The 21,770-nt window shown below is 37.9% G+C and overlaps 1 long non-coding RNA gene across 2 annotated transcripts in view; it reads right to left on the bottom strand.

The window, feature by feature from the left end:
• Nucleotides 1-1,284: 1,284 nt before the first annotated feature.
• Nucleotides 1,285-21,770, bottom strand: part of LOC136834364 (uncharacterized) — a 49,199-nt gene continuing 28,713 nt past the window's right edge. The window contains exons 4-6 of one of the 2 annotated variants that reach the window (XR_010851762.1): nucleotides 9,000-9,165; nucleotides 6,260-6,483; nucleotides 1,285-4,884 (exon numbers count right to left, since the gene is read on the bottom strand). This is a non-coding gene — a long non-coding RNA (uncharacterized lncRNA). The remainder of the gene's footprint in view (nucleotides 4,885-6,259; nucleotides 6,484-8,999; nucleotides 9,166-21,770) is intronic. The other variant, XR_010851761.1, reaches the window with a different exon arrangement.

Genomic DNA, 21,770 nt, shown 5'->3' with positions numbered 1-21,770 from the left:
TGCAAATAGTTTTCTACCCATATCAGTTGAAATAGAGTAACTCTTAATATAGATGCTTCGACCCCACAACATGTAATGTGTATGCACACGGTGGAATGTATACATACCAATGGCACATATAGACCGATCATATGTCTTTTTCAACCTTATTCACAACTATCGAACTGCTCTCAATAAATTATATAGAAAATATATTTACAAAAGGGATAAGAAATTATATTACTGTGGTGATTAAATATAAGGCTACTGTAGGATTTCTATGAAAATGAAGGCTATGGTAGGAAGGCATCATAAGATACATAACGAAATAAGAAAATAAAAAATAAATGATAGCCGAAAAAGACATGGATGAGATGACCTAAACCAGTCTGATTCATTTGAATTTTGGGGGCATTCTTGTAGATTACTGTACTCTGTTGGATAAAAGGATAGTTAAGTGTCAGGAAATTAGAATATTCTGGCGTCTACTATACTCATAAAGATCTGGATTACTTTTAATTAAAATAAACTACTAAATTTCAATTAACAATAGTAGGCAGATAATTCTAGTAGTATTTTATGAACAGGTCTGTTTATTCTGCAGTGTTAGGTTACCATATAAACAATTTTTGAAGACACTACAAGCACCATAACAGCAGCAACAAAAACAAGAATAACCACAACAAGAACCACAATAAAATGGCTGAATATAAGGTAGGCCTATAATCCAAATGTCATATGCTGCATAAACCAACAAAAAGACATAGGACGTTATAGGTCTACGTAATTTTTTAGGATACTGTTGTTTCGAAAAGAGATATTTTCCTTGAGAAAATTCTCAGCAAATTATATCCAGTATGACTTGTAACTTAAGTTGAACATAGGCATATTCTGGTTTTGTAGAGTGCTGTCACTGCTTGTCATCCCACCAAATGTGTATATGATTTCAGTACAATGAAATCAATTTTATGGCTATTAAAATGTAGTAAAATTTCCTAAAATCAATATGAAATACCAGTCTGCATAGCTCTGTGACAGTCTTTATGTTTAAATTTAGAATGGTGAACATTCTTGACAGTATCATAATTATTGTTGTCCTGTAACTCAAGTGCACCGATTCGAATGCAAACATTCCGTGTCACCTCTGTAGCCAGGTGAACCTCATTTACAAAAAACAACATTGCAGCGTTGCAGAACACTTATGATTTCATTCATATTTTTCTGTTTTTCTACCATTTTTTGGGAGATGTGTACAGTATTATGGTTTTATTTCAGTGGATAATGTAATGTTTCCTCTTGATAATCAGCATAGTAATATTCCTCTTGATAATCAGCATAACTTATTTTAGTTCAGTAAAACAGCCATTGCTAAATTATTGAAGATGAAAAGAACCACAGATTAACCAACTTTTTCAAAACCACTGCCAACCAGTCAGCTTCAAAGAATGGTCATGGCGTAAGCTGCAAAGAGCTTACGCCATGTCAGTCTCCAAACTCCATTAAGGATGCTCCTATGTAAGTCACCTATTTTAACTGTGAAAAGTTGTTTCTCCCTGTAACACCTAAAATTCAATATAGTATGAAAAACTAACCATATCAGAAAAACCTAAAAATTTTTAACCCAATTGACAGAGGGGAATGGTCTTGCACCTGGTACATGAAAATTTTAGAGGGTAGAGTGTTTGCATCATTTGAGAAAGTACTTTGAGTTTGTCTCTTAGTTGAGTAACCTAGTCTGCTTTAGGGTCCTAGTAAATTACCACTCCCAGAGGTTTCTGTCCCCCTGTAGAGTTTCTTAGTGTATCTTATTTTTTACTGCTCCTTATCCAGTGTGAAAAATTTATTATTGCTGACTTATAAAATGGATCCTGAACTCAAAATGTCCATGGTCCTGAATGGATTTAATCCTCACAGGAGCTGTGTTTGCAGTGTGGGTTTTTCCTAGTAATGTGACTCAGGTCAACAGCTCTTGACATACATGCACCTCCATTCCTAATGCAGGTCCATAGTTTAATCACTATCCTTTTTACTAATTGGGCCTGATCACCAGTCTGTTTGTGCTGTCATGTTTTATGGTATGGCACCATCTTTCAGTTAGGTGAATGTCCATCAGTTTAAATCTAGATGGGAGAATACTCCATGCCTTTGCATTACAGAGGTATATGTTGTCCAATTCTGTCTGTTACACCTGCTGGTGATGTTTGTTGTGGTTTCCCCACTGATGCTGACTTGCATAATGCCACTGTCAGCTGCTCCATGCAACTGTAGTCCAGCTGTTGGTCTGATGAATGACTTCCTTCAACAGTGATTTGATTTTGGTATTTTCTTGAAGTAGAGAAGTATCCAGTCTCTTTTGGGCCCTAGTTGATCACCAAACCTGGATGGCTATGTCCTTTGTCAGGACTTAATGGATCTTTTTTCCTGCTTCATCTGTGATGTGAAACTGTTGCTATTTCTGACTTTTTAGTGGATCGTGATTTCGTCATATCCCTAAACCTAAATGGATCATATTAGTTGTAAGCACAGTTGTCCTGTTGTTTAGCCTGGTATTGCAGCAGAACTCAATAGCTTTTGACGTATGCAGAGCTCTAGTTCTGACGCAAGCCCATGGCCAGATCACCATTTGTGCTATTATTTTCTTGATGTGGGTCTAACCTCCAGTTGCTTTAATGTCCACCATTGCTGCTTCATCTGAGGGAATAATCCAAGTCATGGAGTCAAATACTCCACGTCATGGTATCATTGAGGTGCATGTTGACCACTCCTGTCTGTTATGCCTGCCGGTGATATTCACTGCTGTTTCTCAACTGGAGCAGACCTACATAATGCTACTGTCATTTGCTGCAGTCTCCTGGCTCACTCTCAGTATTCATGCAGCTTTGGTCCTAGTGTCAGTCTGATGAAAGACTTCCTCCACCTGGGATGTGATTTTAGCATGGTTTTGAGGTAGAGCAATATCCAGTCTCTTTTAGGTCCCAGTAAATCACCACACATGGATGGTTCTGTCCCAGGGTCTAAACTCGAGTGGATCTTCCTTTTACTGCTCAATATACAGTGTAAAACAGTTGCTATTGCTGGCTTTTCAGTGTCTATTTCAATGTGTCCATGGTACTGAATGGATCCAATCTTGGTGAGAGCTACAGTTGTGATGTTCAGCTTAGTAGCATTACCAACATTAGCAGCTTTTGACATAAGCATAGCTCCAGTTCTGATGAAGGCTCATCTAGGGTCTTCTCAACTACTTGACCCTGGTTACATCTGTATACTACACCTGCTGGTGATATTCAGTGCTGTTTCACCACTGATGCAGCCCTGCATAACACTACTGCAAGTTTCAGCCTTCTATCACCCAGCTTCACCAGATGTGGGCCTGACAAAACCCTTTCTCCAACTGTGATCTGGTTATGGCAGTTTCAAATATGCAGTCAGCCTTAGGTCCTTGTAATTTACCACACCTGGATGGTTTTTTATCTTGTCTTGCATCTAGTGAATCCTCTTTTACCATTCTATCTCCTGTGTGCCTGCTATGGTTGATTTTACAGTGTCCTCATTTCAATGTGCTATAGTCCTGTAAATATTGAATCCTGAATAGCTTTGGTTGCAATGTTGTTCTGCCTGGTAATGCAACCAAGATCAACATGTAGTGGTGCCAAGATCAAGAGCTTCTTATGTAAATACAGCTCTAGTTCTGAAGCATATCCATGGTTAGATCACTATCCTGTCTACTCCTCCGGCCCTCACCACAAGTCCTACATCTGTGCTTCTTGTTCTTGGTATGGGCCTGACCTGTAGTTGCATAAATGTCCACTGGTGCAGCTCCAGGTGAAAGAAGACTCAAGTCTTGGTGTCAAATACTCCACACCTTGGTAACATGGAGGTACATGTTGACCACTGATGTTTGGTTAACCTACTTCTGATGTTCATGAAGCAAACCTACATGCTTCTGTCAATTGCTGCAACTTTTTGTCACTCTGTACATCCTTGCAACTTTAGTCCAGGTTCTGATCTGATGAAAGACATTGGAGGATCTGATGAAAGACATCCTCCAACAGTGAGAGATTTTACTATGTGAAGTCAAACATGGAAATTATTGTAGGCAAAGTGGGTTAGTGCATGAAGTTCCAGCTTTTTCCTTTTGGACACCTTGGAGGGAGGTTGATTGACGTGAACATGATAGTTATCACTGCCCTAGACCTAGAACTCAGAACAGGAAGAATATGCTAGCTATTGTTCTCCAGAGCTAAGCAGAGAAAGTATTTACTATCCATGAGGTAAAATGTAGGTGGAATACCTTTCATATGATGGTGAAAGTCTTACTGGAAGATCTTGTAACTCATTGGCTATACACAAATAGGCTTAATTATCCAGTACCTCGAGATCCATGAGGCATATGCATAGTGCTGCCACCCAGCAGACTATGTGTTTTGCATTGGAAATTCTGTTTTGGATTTGTGGAGTCAAAGAATGTGAGCTATTTGCAAGTAACAGGTGTGTTCAACGAATTTTTTCTGTATTCTTTGCTCTCTGGCAAGAAAATAATAATGGGAGCAACAAAGTTGCTGCAGAAGTGGTAAGAGAGATATAATTTTTCTGAATTGTGCAAATTAAATCTAGCATATTTTCAAAGTTACAAGATATGAAAAACATGCAAGTAATTGATGCATTTATATAAATTAATTCCACAAGAAACTATAGCCTATTATAGCCTTTAATAAAAAAACTAATGTACTTAAACATTTTTTCTTTACAGAACCTCTGATCATGTGCTATCATCTCTTGGAATGTAGACCTGTAGTAATAGATGTTTCAGATGATGCAGAATTGTTTCATTTCAACTTTTCATGGACCAGATCTTGATTTACTCAACATAGTCATCACTGCAGAGAAGATTTTCAACCACATCACCTGAAAAAAAGAGAGAAGTCTAAGTTGTGGTGAATTAGCAGAATCAGCATAACTATAAGAAAAATTACTACATTTTAAAGTAATGTTTTTCAGTGTCTGTATGCTTGCACTGTGTTAGCTAATTATAATGAAAAGAAAAAGATAAATTATAATGAAAAGAAAAAGATAGTTGGAAGAGTACATTTCCAACAAAAACTAGCAAATGCTAAAGGCTACAAAATAAAATCTTTCAAAAAGTACTGAATGAACGTAAGTTCTTACCATATTAACCTGCCTTGGGAAGGGATGACAGAAAGAAACAAAGGAACTGTCCTTGAGAGATGTTCGTTTCCTTCATTTGCAGACATCTTGTGGCGAAAAAACCAACACTTCAGGAACACAAGTTCCATTTGTAGCACATGGTCAGTTACCCTTTAAAGGAGCAAAATTTGTAACTGACCTATTCACAGTAGCTAGAGTTAGGAAGGTTCTCGGGTGAGGATTAGCTACTGCAACATACAGTACATTCAGATTCGGCATTTATCACTGATGCAGACAATTCATGAGCCACATAAGGTAGCCTTACTATAAGGAGAGAGAGGTATCCTTATTTATAATTCATCAAAGATATTGTATGACACTAGTAAGGGATATGTGACAGTACCCTTTGGATAAAACAAATACATTGTGGCTTCAGTCTAGACTACTAGATGCTTCTACTGCACTGTAGGCATTGCTTAAGGTTCTTTGCAGCATGCCTTCGGCCCCTATCTGCAACCCCTTCCGTTCCTTTTACTGTACCTCCTTTCATATTGTCCTTCTTCCATCTTACTTTCCACCCTCGCCTAACAATTGATTCATAGTGCAACTGAGAGGTTTTCCTCCTGTTACACCTTTCAAACTTTTACTGTCAATTTCTATTTCAGTGCTGAATGACCTCATAGGTCCCAGTGCTTGGCCTTTGGCCTAAATTTTATATTCAATTCAACACTACCAACAAGCTTTCATTTATGATTTTTTTTTTTCCCTGGAAGCTCTTTGGCCAGGCCTTGCTGAAAAGGTGGTAAATGAAAGCTGTTGTGGTAGTACAGGCATTTTCCAAATCAAAATGCATACCTTTGGAAACTGATTTTATACTAACAAAAAGTTGAGACTTTTGAAATAAAATGCATAATCACTTCTTTTTTTGCAAGTAGTTATTATTTTTAGTCTGGAATAGGGACTGAAATGCACCAGTCAGCATTGTTGACCATATCCTTCACAGACTCTGCAATACTGATCCTAACTGCCATGGTTATGGAGAGCAAGAAGAATTTTGGGAGAAGCCCTCGTAAAGGGGGCTTAAAGGAAAATTCAAACCCCATGTAACAGGTCTTAAGAAGGCACTCTTACATACCTTATTTGATATTTTTTGTAGACATCCAACTCCATTACCAAATACCAGGGGCAGGTAAAGGCTCCATGAAAGTCCTCATGGGTTGGCAGGGCAACCTCCTTTTTTAAGAAGCTCTTGAACATCAAGGAAAACCCGTTACCAAAGCACCACAAAAAAAATAATATCAATGGACTTGTGCTTAGCAATGCCTTCCTCACTACACTAACAAAACATGCCAAGCCAAACTGCAAAATATAAATACAGTATGGTGATACATTAACACCATTCATCAACAATGGTTAGGTGTTTGCTTATCAATACACATACGTAAAAGAAAACTGCAAGAATAACAAACAGATGTGTATAAACACACTAGTTTGCATTCTAATAAAAAACAAAATTTTTGTATGATATGTAACATATACCCAGCAAAGCATTCCAATCAAGCTAAAAACTAATAACTGACATTGACAGATGAAGACTAATATCAACAAAAATTATGAAAAAGATATACAGTAGGTAGATAAAGTGAGCTGGTACACTTTTTCTTGTAACCTTAATTGTAATAAACATGTGAACTGGTCACCCAATTCAAGGTCTTCAATCATGCTCTACCTATTGTAATTTAACATATGCCTCTCAGTCTGAATACATGTAAAGGTATTAGCAAAAGTCATACTTTTCTCATTCAAATACAGTCATTAAGTGCTCTTATTATATTACATATTCCACCTTGAAGCTATGATTTAAGATAAAAATAACAATTTAAATTTGGTGTAAATAGCTTTTTTTTTTTATCCAAAACACTATGGTATGGGACACATCAAAAGAGCACTGTAAAGCAAACTTGGTAGAATTAACAAAAGGAAGCAGCCTGAGAAAATCCATGACAAAATAATCAAGACACTTTTTTATAAGGTACAACAGCAATCCACGGATTTTCAATTACTACAACAGAAAAAGTGAGAAGTGTGGCCTAACGTGTTAATGGGCTAAAAAAAAAAAAAAAAGTCTATGAAATCTGCGATGATAACTGAAGCACAACCTTACTATTAGTTACCATTCATTAGATGCATACATTCATTTGAAATATGGCGAAAAAGTTCATTAATTAAACGTCAAGAGAATCAAATAACCAAAACAAAAGAAAAGGATACCAGAGTCAACAGAAGCAGAGTAACTGGTGTGCAGATGAATATAACCCACACAAATAAATGACAACCCGTTAAGAAATTATTGAAGGAAAAGGAGCATTGAACTTTCAGTTACATCAGAGCTTTTAACTATGGTACTGCTCACAACAAGAATGCTATTCCATAGTTACTTATAAAAGTGGAAGGTCACTGACAAAAAATGGTGTGACATCATAACACCACGAAACATGGATGCCAATACTACAAGGCATACACATCACATAAAATTATACCATGAGCTTCCTGTTGCAGTTTAATATTGAAAAATGTCCAAAGAACAAAATATCCAACGATGGAATAGATCATAATTAACACTTGAGAAAGAGGTAAGAATCCTCTACACTACTGTTTTTATGTGACAACAAGAAAAGAACAAAAGATTTAAGAATGTGGAATCAATAGCATTCCTTTCTCTAAATGCAGGAAGCCTTACAAAATTACAGTACCTAACTTTCTAGCATTAATATACTGTATATGTTAAGATAAACTAGAGTACAAGGTAACATCAAGCAATGTTTGAATCATTAGGAAGAATGATAACCACCATGTCAATGAATTATAAAGTGGGAGTATGGTATGACACTGGCTAATGAACTAGTGTCGAATATGCTGACGTGAGTATCGTATCACTGAATACCAATTAATTATGCACTTACAAAAGTGCATAACTAACAGTTGCGTCTACATACTGACCTACAGGTACAGAATCTTATTTACTAGGTTAAAAAAATGCTTCTGGCAAAGCATAAAAACAACAAACATTGTACTAGTATCCCAACAGAACCACCTTATGTAACACTGGACATTGTTGTACCCTAACAGACCCACCTTATGTAACACCCGACATTGTTTAACCTTGCTCAAAACAATCAGCAAAATTCTCCTGTCAGTCAAAATGTGAAGAAATGTACAGTCTCAAATCCCTCTTACCACTTCGTATAAGGGATGATTTTTGCCAAAATTCTTAAGATCTGCTTTGAGGCATGAATCCAAAAGGTAGGAGTATTTGAAGATTCACTGTGTAATCCCAGTCATCATTACTGTACGAGACGGGTAAACTGTTGGACAATATAGTTCTTCACGCTACAGTTAAGGCTGTTAATGTTTTCGGTCGAGGGGTTACTGTAACGTCTAGGAAACGATTAAACCTTTTTACTATATTACTTCGTCCAATCACAACTCCAAGACCGAAGATGATGTTCTAAATAGTCATTCTTTAGAAACTACAAAGTAACTCCGAAAACCATCCACATAAACTAAATTACTACATGGTTGCAAATAACAGGGTCTGACAACTTGCAGTATCTATGATAAATCCTTCAAATCGCAATACAATTTGAAGTTAGGCAATGATCACAATAAATCTAGACTAGATTTCACTACATAAAAAATCTATGCACTCCAAAGTGTTTATATAGTATGGAATGTACAAGTTTGCTGCTGTGGATAACGGTATTACGTCCACGGTAATTGTGCTGCCACACATTTAGTACCAACCTAATAACATTTCACCCTGTAACAGCGTGATGTTTAATATTCCACAAAAAGAACCAATTACCGTATCTTACCTTACGTACGCTCAACATCAATACAATGATTCCTTAGTGAGTGGTATTATGTTTACACGGATAAAGGGATCTTGAAACTTAAAATATACGTTACAGTTGTTCTGTGGTGACACTTCAAAGACGCTTTATGACAATGTCTATCACGCAGCAGTGGAACTTTACATGCCTGAAAAAACAAACAAACGAAAATATAATATAACTCGATTTATCCCAATTGACGGCCAGTAACAAAATAAAGATGTTAGCCATAAACTACTATGTTCCACTAAAGTTTTCTTGAGAATCATACATGTCAGTTTTCTTTGGTGGTATATCATGCGGGACTATAGTAAATATAACCATCCGTGTTTCGTGTACGAAAAATGAAATATTTTGACATCACTTTATAATGTAATCTCAAATATATATATATATATATATATATATATATATATATATATATAATCCACAAAAACAGGTATAGCTTAGGCCTATATGCAATGCACCTCGGGAAAAATGGAACAGTAGGTATAAATCAAGGCGTCTAAGAAAGCCAAAGATTAAACCGGTCAAGATTTATACCCAGCGTTCCAGTTTCCCTTTGTTACACCCACATATATGTAATAAACATAATATAGTGTACAAAGGGGCAACAAATAGAGCTCGCTCTTCACTTGCAACAATACTGTAAGCTTACGTTTATAGTTTACCATTTGAATACAGAATGTCTGATCTACGAACAGTAGCCCTCTTTTATTTCACTCAAGCCGGATTATCTCTCCCGACACCTTTCTAGCGTTAAACTGGGTTAAGTAATAAGAAGTACTGGATAGAAGCACTTCCTTATAAGACCACATATTTCGACACTGCATGCGAGCTCTGCGTCAGAATGAGATTGGAATTGCTTGAATGGGTATGTAGAGTACGTGTGGATCGTGAGAGAGAGAGAGAGCGTTTCAACGAGTCTAAAGTGGTTTTAAGATAATTCCTTATTGTTCCAAATGTGTACAAAATGAAACTACATAGGCAAGAGGCTCATCAGTATTTGACTTTATTTTTTGAGGTAATGGCGAGTATGAATTTTTTTTAATTAACAACCGAGGCTTACTAAACATAACCTAATTCTTTAAAAAACACCAAAACTTAAGAATCTATTGGCGGGTATGCACTCTGATTTACCAGTATCTCGACTGTTCCACAGGTATAATGCAAATCGGCTCGCAAATACACATTCCTCCATTTCTCTGTCGAACAACTGTAATTTACCAAATGATAACAACTCACAATACAATAAAAAGAAGGCACTGTGATTGTGGCATAAAACATGACAACGTCCAAATATATATGAAGTGAAAAATTATATCCTAGCGTTTTGATGGAAATGATTATGAAATCTAAACAACATTATATATATATATATATATATATATATATATATATAATATATATATATATATACATATATATATATATACATATATATATACATATATATATATATATATATATATATATATATATATATAATATATATATATATATATATATATATATATATATATATATATGTATATTTCTATATATATTAGTTATTACTCCACTCATATCACCGTTACAAAGAAGTATTCCTCCCAACACCAGCTGGCTAAAAGTGGAGCAGATTCTTATTCTAAACACGGTTAGTTAACCAAGTCCGCTGAGAAGATGAAAAGCACGTCTTAAAGGATAAATACTCTAAGGCTTCTTGTTCTCTTCATCCTAAATCACATGAAAAGCAACGAGGAAACCTTTTTAAATCCGAGAAAAGCAACGAGGAAACCCTTTTAAATTCGTATATGTGAGTTACACGGATAAAGGTAACTCAAGAGATTTAAAATATAGTCCATACTTGAAAAAAAATTAAATCCGATGAATCACATGACTGTATCGATCAAGTTATCTAATCTTTTCTTCTTCTTTTTCAGAGAGAGAGAGAGAGAGACTTTTTAATGCAATCTCAATATAAAATATACCCCCGACCTGTTTGTCAACACTAACGACGAAGCAAAGGTGGATACCGTTGCAACTTGTATACTTGTCTGCATGTCTTCGTTACACCGTACAAGGAGTTCCCGGAAGCGGTACAGGACTAATATGCAAATGAACTTCCAAATCCACTCCATGTTTACCTGCACCTAACGGCTTCGATTTCAGTATTGTAACATAAGTAAATAAGTTTCCATCCATAACCAGGCGTTTTTCAAAACACATAGGCCTAATTGGTATGCGTGGTCAGTGAAATACCATAAACAATAAGTGGGTAATATATAAGGCTGAATTTCAATCAAATTTAAGTAAAAGCATAAACGCACATATGGCCCATTCATTTTCAAGTTAATATGTAAAAGAGATTGGTATCAATACTGTTAAGCGAATATTTCTCAAAAATATTACGCACACCTGAAATTCCATCGAAAACGCTGGTCTAGCTGTTTTCTTTCCTGACCTACCTTCATAATCTACTTTGTCCTTCCTGGCTCTCCTCTGTTCCATGTCCTTGTCATCTTTGTCCTTGTGTCTGAAATGTCTTTTTCTTCCGAAGAAAACCTAACAACCACCAAAAAAAAAATAATTATTATTTTGCTTGTTGCCAAGAATGGAATGGAATATAAGGTTTTGGACGAAAACCAAGCGCTAAAATTACACTGAAAGTAAGATTTGAAAGGTGTAACAGGAATGAAACCTCGCAGTTGCGCTATGAAACAATTGCTAGGATAGGGTCGAAAGTAAGGTGAAATAAAGAGTATGAACGGAGGTACAGTAAAGGGAAAGAAAGGAGTTCCAGCCAGGGGCCGAAGGGACGCTGCAAAGAACCTGAAGTAATGGCTACAGTGCACCGTGTGAGGTGCAATGATGGCGCTGGCTATCCCCCCTACAGGGTGCTAGTTGATAAACTTGTGTTTACGAAAAGAAGACTTGCGTCAGAAAAGCACTCAAAATGGGGGAACACCGATCCACAGAAAAAAAGAAAAAAAAAATGTAAATGTAATTTGTAGTTTTTCATATGTATGCAAACCTTCACCTTTTATAAAGGGTTATCCTTCCAGCTCGCGCTGTAGAATTCTACTGTTTAAAAGGCGAACGATGCTATTTCCGTATGATTAACTGAAAAGTGGAACAGGCGGCGCCTCTGTTGACCTACTATAGACTCATTTATAGGATTACGGAGGATAACGGGAGCCCTTTGCGACTAAATCTTCCATCTCCAACGCGTCATTATCCATCACTAATTCGGTATTGGGCCACTTTCATTATCTGGGTTAAACCGACGACCTTGGATCACACAATTTTTTCCATTTTTACGAGAAGACATGTATTTTGTCATTGTACTATTCTGTCTTCAAAAAGGGGTGATTACTTATCAATACAATCAATTGTAAAAGTGAAAGATGTAGAGGAAAAACTGCTCCATTACAGACCTTTCATATATTAATTATTTTTTTTTCGGTTAAAAGTGAGCGATTATTTCATTCGCTCTTTGAAAAGCCGAGCCAATACATTACAGTTTACTACGCGTTCCCAACAAAGTTACTGACCATCTTTTGCGACTTCAGATTAAAATATCTTTTGGGAATATATCAAAACTAGGCAGACTGGTTAGCACTCGACCCTCCCACAGTGTGTAACGTGACTGGTCTCTGAAAATCCATCTCTGTAACGCGGTTCCTTCGGTCTTACCCTGTAAATTTCCGTTCCAAAATGAATCCAAATCAGTCGTGTAAAATCTTACTCGCTCAGTGTCGTAAGCATTGTCCCTCCAGTCTTACCCTGTGGATTTCCACTGCTAACATTTCAATTCTCAACTAAATAAGACCCCTTTTTGTAGAACAAGAAGCTCCGACCAAAGGGTGTACCAAGACTGGTCTCTGGAAACTCCCCTAACAGCAAACAGTTACAGACTGTGAAGTAACTCGTCTCTGTAACGGGGCGAGTTACTTTATAGTTTATAACTGGTTTGCAACAAGGGTACTTATTCAACAGACAAATTGGGAAGGCTAGCAATGGAAATCCACAAGATAAAGCTGAAGGAATCTCTAACTTGACCCATGACCAGGGATAATGTTTACGTCACTGAGTGAATAGGATTTTACATGACTGACTTGGAACGGACATTTACAGGGTAAGACTGAAGGAATCTTCAACCTTACCAACAATCAGGGATAACTGGAACTGGAATATAAAATTTAGGCCAAAGACCAAGTGCTGGGACCTATGAGGTCATTCTGCCAAGAATATAATGTCGAAACTATTGTTAGGAGAGGGTGGAAAGACGGAAGAAAGATAATATGAACGGAGGTACGGTAAAAGGAATGAAAGGGGATACAGCTGGGGACCGAAGAGGCTCTGCAAAGAACAAGTTATGCCTACAGCGCACCGTTTGAGGTGCACTGATGGCACTAACCGCCCCCTAACCTCTACGGGGAACCAGGAGTAATGTTTATAATACTCTAGATCTCCTACAATAAATTTGAAAACTAATTAAGAGAATTACATGCCACTTTGATCTGAAAGCACATGTGCTTTTAAAAAATCTTATTCTATGATTAGGGCTTGTTTTCACGGCGCAGAATTAACCAACTTACCCTGCTACAAATATCACCTCCACTTCCCGGTTAACAAGTACGAATCTCAGACGGTGCACTGAATAAAACCTAAAACAGCCGGAAAAGGCTACACTGAATAAAATCTATATTTCTCAAAACAAGACAGTCGGAAAGGCTACACTGAATAAAATCTATATTTCTCCTTGCATTTACCAAGACAGTCGGATTTACCAAGACAGTCAGAGGCTACACTAATAAAATCATATTTCTCGCTCGGACACTGAATAAAATCTATATTTCTCGCTTGCATTTACCAAGACAGTCGGAAGAGGCTACACTGAATAAAATCTATATTTCTCGCTTGCATTTACCAAGACAGTCGGAAGAGGCTACACTGAATAAAATCTATATTTCTCGCTTGCATTTACCAAGACAGTCGGAAGAGGCTATATTTCTCGCTTGCATTTACCAGACAAATCTATATTTCTCCTTGCATTTACCAAGACAGTCGGAAGAAATACACTGAATAAAATCTATATTTCTCGACAGTGGAAGAGGAGCAATAAAATCTATAAGACAGACAGTCGGAAGAGGCTACACTGAATAAAATCTATATTTCTCGCTGCATTTACAAGCATTTACCAAGACAGTCGGAAGAGGCTACACTGAATAAAATCTATATTTCTCCTTGCATTTTACCAAGACAGTCGGAAGAGGCTACACTGAATAAAATCTATATTTCTCGCTTGCATTTACCAAGACAGTCGGAAGAGGCTACACTGAATAAAATCTATATTTCTCGCTTGCATTTACCAAGACAGTCGGAAGAGGCTACACTGAATAAAATCTATATTTCTCGCTTGCATTTACCAAGACAGTCGGAAGAGCTAGCTACTGAATAAAATCTATATTTCTCTTGCATTTTACCAGCCTCAAGACAGTGGAAGGCTACACTGAATAAAATCTATATTCCTTGCTTGTATTTCCCCATAAGGAAATCCGGGCAAATACCAGAAAATGTTGCTGGAATTTGACGGTTTTCCTTCTGCAAGCAACATTCCGGTTTTCCTTCTGCAAGCAACTGTCACAACAATAATGGGCTCAACTGTAAAGCCCCACACCCGGTCAAGGCTGAGACTTAACGCCCAATTTGATTTTCAGGGATTAAGATGCCTAAGGGATCAACACAAAGTTAATCAGGTCCGAGGTCACATTGCTCACAGCTTAGGAACACGACCGCGACCTAGCTAAGCCCCAAAAGATGAAGAAAGGGTTAAGACGTGGAAGTAAAGCAAATTGAAAAGAAAAACAATAAAACTTAATCTGGTCGCAGTGTAGTCATCTTGGCTTTGCTCAGACCTGGGGTTCTCACCATACCAAAATTATGGGACTGAAACAGATGTATTGGGGTAGTATGCATGGCCTGGTATATTATTATTATTATTATTATTATTATTATTATTATTATTATTATTATTATTCACAAGATGAACCCTATTCATATGGAGCAAGCTCACCACAGGGGCCACTGACTTGAAATTCAAACTTCCAAAGAATATGGTGTTCATGAGGAAGAAGTAACAGAGGGTAATAGGAAATACAGAAAGAAGAGACCACTTATTACAAAATAAAAAATAAATTAAATTAATAAATACATAAAAATGTAAGTAAATTATTAAAATACACGGAGAATTGTATTATGGGAGTAATGCCTGGCTCCAAAATAATAATATAATAATAATATCCTTTATTTCACCTCAAGGCCATACGCATGGAATATACAAAGTAGAGACAATACACTACACACACTTCAGATACACGAGATAAAAGGATAAAAATAGTCATCGTTTACATCCAAACACTTGCTGATGTGGTAATAATAACAGTAATCATAATAATAGTAATCACAATAATATCATGCACCAACCGTCACAAGGCTGCAACGCAAACAGACATACACAAACACACGGTAATTATGTTAACATCAAACTACGATAACTGGAATCCTTTTACAGGAAATTAATCGATTTATGAAAATCTGGCTGTAAAGCCAAACACTGGCGCACTCTCAGCCATTCGGCGCGTAAGTGGGAAAAAGGGAATGGAATGGAATCGGTGGCTTCATTTCAGATTTCTCTTCAGGGGGCGGGGGCAAAGGTTTAGAAATTATGGTATGGGAGGGTGGCGTAAGTGAACCGTGTCAGTTGGGGTAAGAGGAGGGCACCATAAAGCACAGCCCCCAAGAATTGTTTGGAAATTTGTGCGCATTTGGGAGCATTTTGAAGCCATGTAAAGCTGTATTGAGTAAATAAAACAGCAAACAGGTGTACCACACCACCCACATAAATAGATGGATATATATATATGTATATATATATTATATATATATATGTGTGTATATATATATATATATATATATATATATATATATATATATATATATATATATACTGTATATATATATATTTATATATATATATATACTATTATTATTATTATTAGTTATTATTATTATTATTATTTATTTCAAAGGCTAGGGGGGTGCAAACCAAATCTTGGGGGGGCCATCAGTGTCTTGAGGTGGGCAACCACCCACAACCGAAACCGCCCCCCCCAAAATGACGCCCCTAAATGGAATATAGAATTTTGGCCAGGGGCCAAGCTCTGAGACCTATGAGATCATTCAGCGCTGAAAGACGAAAACTGAGAACAGAAAGGTTTGAAAGGTGTAACAAGAGGAAAACCTCTAGTTGCACTAAAAAACAATTGTCAGGAGAGGGTGGAACATAAGATGGAAGAACGAGAACATGAACGGAGGTACAGAAAAAGGAATGAAAGGTGCTGCACCTAGGGGCCGAAGGGACGCTGCAAAGAACCTGAAAAAATGCCTGCAGTGCACCGCGTTAGGTGCACTGACGGCAATACCCCCCTACGAAAGGAGTTGGAGTGGTTGTCTCTAGTAAAGCTCTTCGTTTTCGAAGCTAAAATCATACGAGATATCTTTATGAAGAACAGCATTATGTACGCGACCCAGATTGTTCTCAGTTGCACATTAGTTACAGCTTAAAACAGTTCTGGGTTTCAAATATTACCTAGATTAGCCTGAACTACCACTGCCATCACTTAAAAGAACTATGCACAAGATATTATATTCCAATTTCAATATTGCTACATCAAAACAAACGAGAGACAGAGAGAGATTATCAACATACTACTATATAAACTCACCGTAATTAAACCAACCTCCTTGACAAGAGAGAGAGAGAGAAATTATCAACACACAACAAAATAAATTCACCATTATTTAAAAAACCTCCCAGAAAACACTACCGTTCACTTGCAACGCGGAATGTGTCTCCAAGTATAAGAACAACTGGGTATCATCATCATCATCATCATCACTGTCCTCGGACAGCAACGCCCTGGTGACAATTCTACAAACAAGCAAAAGCTTTAGAAAGCTGGTGCAAAGGCGACAGCTGCCTTTATTATGGCTTCGTGCATCATGTGAGAGAGGCGTCACCTTTACAGGTGAGGAGTCTTCTTGCAATGATTTGAAAGAGTTTGTAAAACAGAACAGAACAGAATATAGGATTTTAAGCAAAAGGCCAAGCGCTGGGACCCCTGAGGTCATTCACCGCTGAAATGAAAATTGACAGTAAAAAGGTTTGAAAGGTGTAACAGGAGGGAAACCTCTCCTAACAATTGTTAGGAGAGGGTGGCCAGTAAGATTGAGGAAAGAGAATAAGAAAGGTGGTACAGTAAAAGGAATGAAATGGGTTGCAGCTACGGGGCCGAAGGGACGCTGCAAAGAATCTTAAGTAATGCCTACAGTGCACCGCGTGAGGTGCGCTGATGGCATTACCCCCCTACGGGGTGAAAGAGTTTGTGGTCAGATTCAACAATAATGTAAATGTCCAAGGTACGTGACTTATTTGTGACATTATGTCACGTCTGTCACGAATTGTTTGATGAAACAACGTACAGCTTGAAAAATGGCTGGTTTTTTGGATGTTGTGATAAAATTTAGGACAAAGGCCAAGCGCTGGGACCTATTAGGTCATTCGGCGCCTGAGAATAAAGTTGAAAGAATTTTTAGGAGAGGGTGGGAAGTAAGATGGAAGAAAGAGAATATGAATACAGCAAAAGGAATAAAAGGGGTTGCAGCTAGGGGCCAAAGGGACGCCGCACAGAGCCTTAAGTAATGCCTACAGGGCACCGAATGAGGCGCACTGCGGCACTAACCCCCTACGGGAAATGCAATTCTAAGACAAGGAAAAAGAAAAACATCTGCACTTGCCCAAAACCGTCAGGAATACAGCCGCCATGTGCAAGGTAAGCAAGTTCCGTGTTGCTGCTTTTCTATTTTAGGCCCACTTATATTTGCAATTTCATCTCGACGGATATTTTAATAAGTGAAATAGCGAATCAGCCAAGAAGCCACCTGGGGACGAATTTTTGACAACAGCTCCTCATAACAAATTAACCAATCCTGGATAAAACAAGAAGGTCGTTTAAACAATTACCTAGTAATTAACTGTCTGCATACTGTTCAAAACGGTGATTTACGAGGCATCCGCCGATCAGAATCATCAACAAAATCGCATATCGTGACTTACGCATCTATGAAACTTCGTTATGTCGCATATAAAGTTGACGGAAGATTGTACGATATTGCATCATCCACCTGCAGGGCTGACTGAGTGGAATTTACTGTTTTTCTTCCACTTTCGTCCTTCTGGAAGAGGAGAATAAGGGCTGAAGAGACTAAAATACCTACGAGATGGCGTAGGCAACAGAACGCAGGGTCAGAGGGGTGAGTTGGGTGGGGGTATAGGGGGGGGGCGGTCAGAGAGTCGCCCAAGTCAGGTCAAGTTCAACGCGCTGCAGTGCAGAAGCAAATCCACTTTGGAATCAACAAGTCTGTAGCTATATGCTACCATGGGCTTACTTAAAGAGAAACAGGAATTCATCGATGAAAATAAAAGTCGCATGAAAATTTATAGATATTTTTTCACCATGAGTCACACCCGAGTCCCGACTCGACCTGCCTCCATATTAGTCAGCAACATCTGAAAACTTTCCCAAGAAAAGCCGATTGTGGGATGGCACTTCTGTGGCTTCTCTTTTTTCGGTGAGTGTGTTTATACAAGTCAATGGCAACATGATTCTATCGCCGAGTTTTGTTTTCTTTCCCTTCGGGTTACAGGGGCTGACACTAAATTCACCGTGGAGAAACAATTTTCACATCTACTTTATAGTTGTTTACTATGAAAAGTTTTCTCAAACCTTACTTGGGTAGCTAAACGCCTTGAGAATAACGAGCAAAATATGTTATGCTGAAGGTACAAAGTCAAGTCTGGTCTTGACTTTTAAGTGTGTAGATATGGCCCAAGCTTCACCTACGAGATTGAGCTCTGGCAAAAACAAGATCATGAGGAGGTAAATAAAACCTAATCTATCTCTAAATGAATTTAGGTAATAATGGCACAGATAACAATGGAACAGGCAAAAATGGCACAGGTAAAAATAACACAGGTAAAAATGGCGCAAGTGAGTAAATAGGAAAAAATAGCAAAAGGGAAAAAATATATTGATTCATCTACAATGTTTTGCCGTGTTTAGTACTAGCCCCTCGGGGATCCTATGTCCCTAGGTGCATCTGATCCCCGAGGGTCTAGTACTAAACACGTAGGAACAGTGATTCATCTACAGTATTTCGCCGTGTTTAGTACTAGCCCGTCGGGGATCAGGTGCATTTAGGGACATTTGATACCCGAGGGGCTAGTACTAAACACCGCGAAACATCTGTAGATGAATCAATATATTTTTCCCTTGCGTCATTTTTTCCTATTTTTTTCACTTGTGCCATTATTACTGTTCACCATCTCTAAATATCTATAACACACAACGTGCCCATATTCAAAAGAAACCAACATTATCGCTTCTAAATTTGCATGTCCCAAATACACCAATTTCAAGTAGCTTAATATTCATATCTGAGTTCACTGCCTTTTAAGCTTGTTATCACTCAGTGCTTGCCAAATAATTTATTTTAATTACGATGTAATAACACCAAACAATACTGTAATATTGTCTAAGTCAAGCTCAGGCTCTGAAACTCAAGGTTTTAGATAGGTTTCAGCAAACTGTCCTAAAACAAAATGGCTGTTGACTCAAGAAAATGACTGATAATAAAATCGGATAAGTAAAAATTCTTACAATTTACACGTTATACTTCTGAGGGAAAGCCAGCTTCGACAAACCCAAATATACCAAAAGCTTAAATACATCAATCCCTGTGAACTCCGGACAGACGGTAACTACTCTCATCACCCTAGCACTCCAAAAGGAAATGCCCTCTCAGGTCCCAAAGACTAGGAACTCGACAACAAACACTACCTGGGCATGGGAACGAAGTACTCATTACAAAAATGGATGGTGTTGCCGAGCCATAAAAGATTCAAGCAGTCTTATTTAAATGAAATTTTACTAAACTATGGTTAAATAGGGGAATATCTAGACATTACAACAACCAGCTAACAGCAGGACTGCTTAGAAAGGGCTGAAAATCGTATAGATGAGACACTGGAAAGACACGATCATTATCCAAGAAGCACGTGTTTAAGAGGTTTGGCGACCTGCTAATGAGCCTTGTAAATGCACTTGTAATGTACACAAGCTTTGGAAGTTTCCTGCGCGGACACTTCATCGTTTTATTGAGGAGTTACAGTGACAGTGACCTCAGTCTTGGCCTCTCTCAAAAATATTTAGTCAATTTTGCCTCACACATCCAGAGATAGAATTCTAAGTAGGAAAAACGCTTAGAATCCACTGAGCCTCTGCTGTCGTAATCAGTGAACCGTGTACCTGATAGTTAATCAGTTATGGAGGATTCACAGCCATATTAAGAGGGGTCATGAGGATGGGAACCTCACTCCAAAAGAATTCTACACATTTAAACTTTACATTGGGTAAATTATTATTATTATCGTTCAGAAGGATCAACCCTATTCATATGGAACAAGCCCACAGGAACCATTGACTTGAAATTCAAACTTCCAAAGAATATGGTGCTCATTAGAAAGAAGCAACAGCAGGTAATGGGAAATACAGAAAGAAGCGATCACTTATTTAAAAAGAAAAAAAGTGACATTAAAAAATATAAAAAAGTAAATTATTAAAATACAAGGAAAATTGTATTACGGTAGTAATGCATTGCATCTTCGCTTGAATTCTGAAATTCGATTCGCACGACATCCTCAGGGAGGCTGTTCCACAGTCCAACGATGTGAGGAACAAAGGACCTCTGGAACTGGGAATTTCGACAGCGAGACACAGTGAATGCATACTGGTGCTGCTGTTCAGGGAATTTGATTGCTCCCAGTAAGAAAAGGGGATCAGGGATCAATTGTGATTCTGGAAGAACACTGTTAAAATACAACCTATGAAAATCCACAACGCCATCAGTAACCCACATTACTCTGGAGTAAAAAGAAGTTAGGTGAAGCTTCACTCTTTTTCGGTCACTGGCTAAGCTTAAAAATCTCTTAACGTCTGAAGTCAGCTTTATCTGGGCAGGCGTGAAACGCTATAAAACAAAGTGCCTTACGTCTCCAGTTAAGAGATCCACAGAAAGTCACACGTGGACATGACATCATCCTCTTACCGAACCTTTCGTATGCTATCTCTCTCTCTCTCTCTGAACGTAATGACCAAAGGCCAGTTTTCCTCTCGCTTTTTCTCTCCTTGTGCAGAAGGTGATACTCGTGTCAAGCATCGGGGTTCCTCAAACACTCATTAATTATTCAGTCAAGTCATGTGTGACCACTTCACCTCAGAGTGACCACTTCGCTTCACTTCAGAGTGACCACTTCTCTTCACTTCAGTGTGACCACTTCGCTTCACTTCAGTGTGACCACTTCGCTTCACTTCAGTGTGACCACCTCGCTTCACTTCAGTGTGACCACCTCGCTTCACTTCAGTTCGACCACTTCGCTTCACTGAATTCGAACTGAAAACATATGATCTTACTTCATCGGGTTGCCAAGTTCTAAGCCATTAATTTGTAGGCAACTAGCTAGCCACCGTCTGTAATAATACTTCACAACGCGCCCACAGGCGTCGTTGTTACATTAGCTTATGATAAAAAGTTAACCTAATGTCCCATGAAACCTAACCCGTTGCACACCAAGGTCAAAATTACCTG

Source organism: Macrobrachium rosenbergii, chromosome 53, assembly GCF_040412425.1.
Source record: "Macrobrachium rosenbergii isolate ZJJX-2024 chromosome 53, ASM4041242v1, whole genome shotgun sequence".
NCBI classification, from domain to species: Eukaryota; Metazoa; Arthropoda; class Malacostraca; order Decapoda; family Palaemonidae; genus Macrobrachium; species Macrobrachium rosenbergii.
Note: the sequence above shows the minus strand (reverse complement) of the source record. Positions and strands in the feature narration are given on the sequence as shown.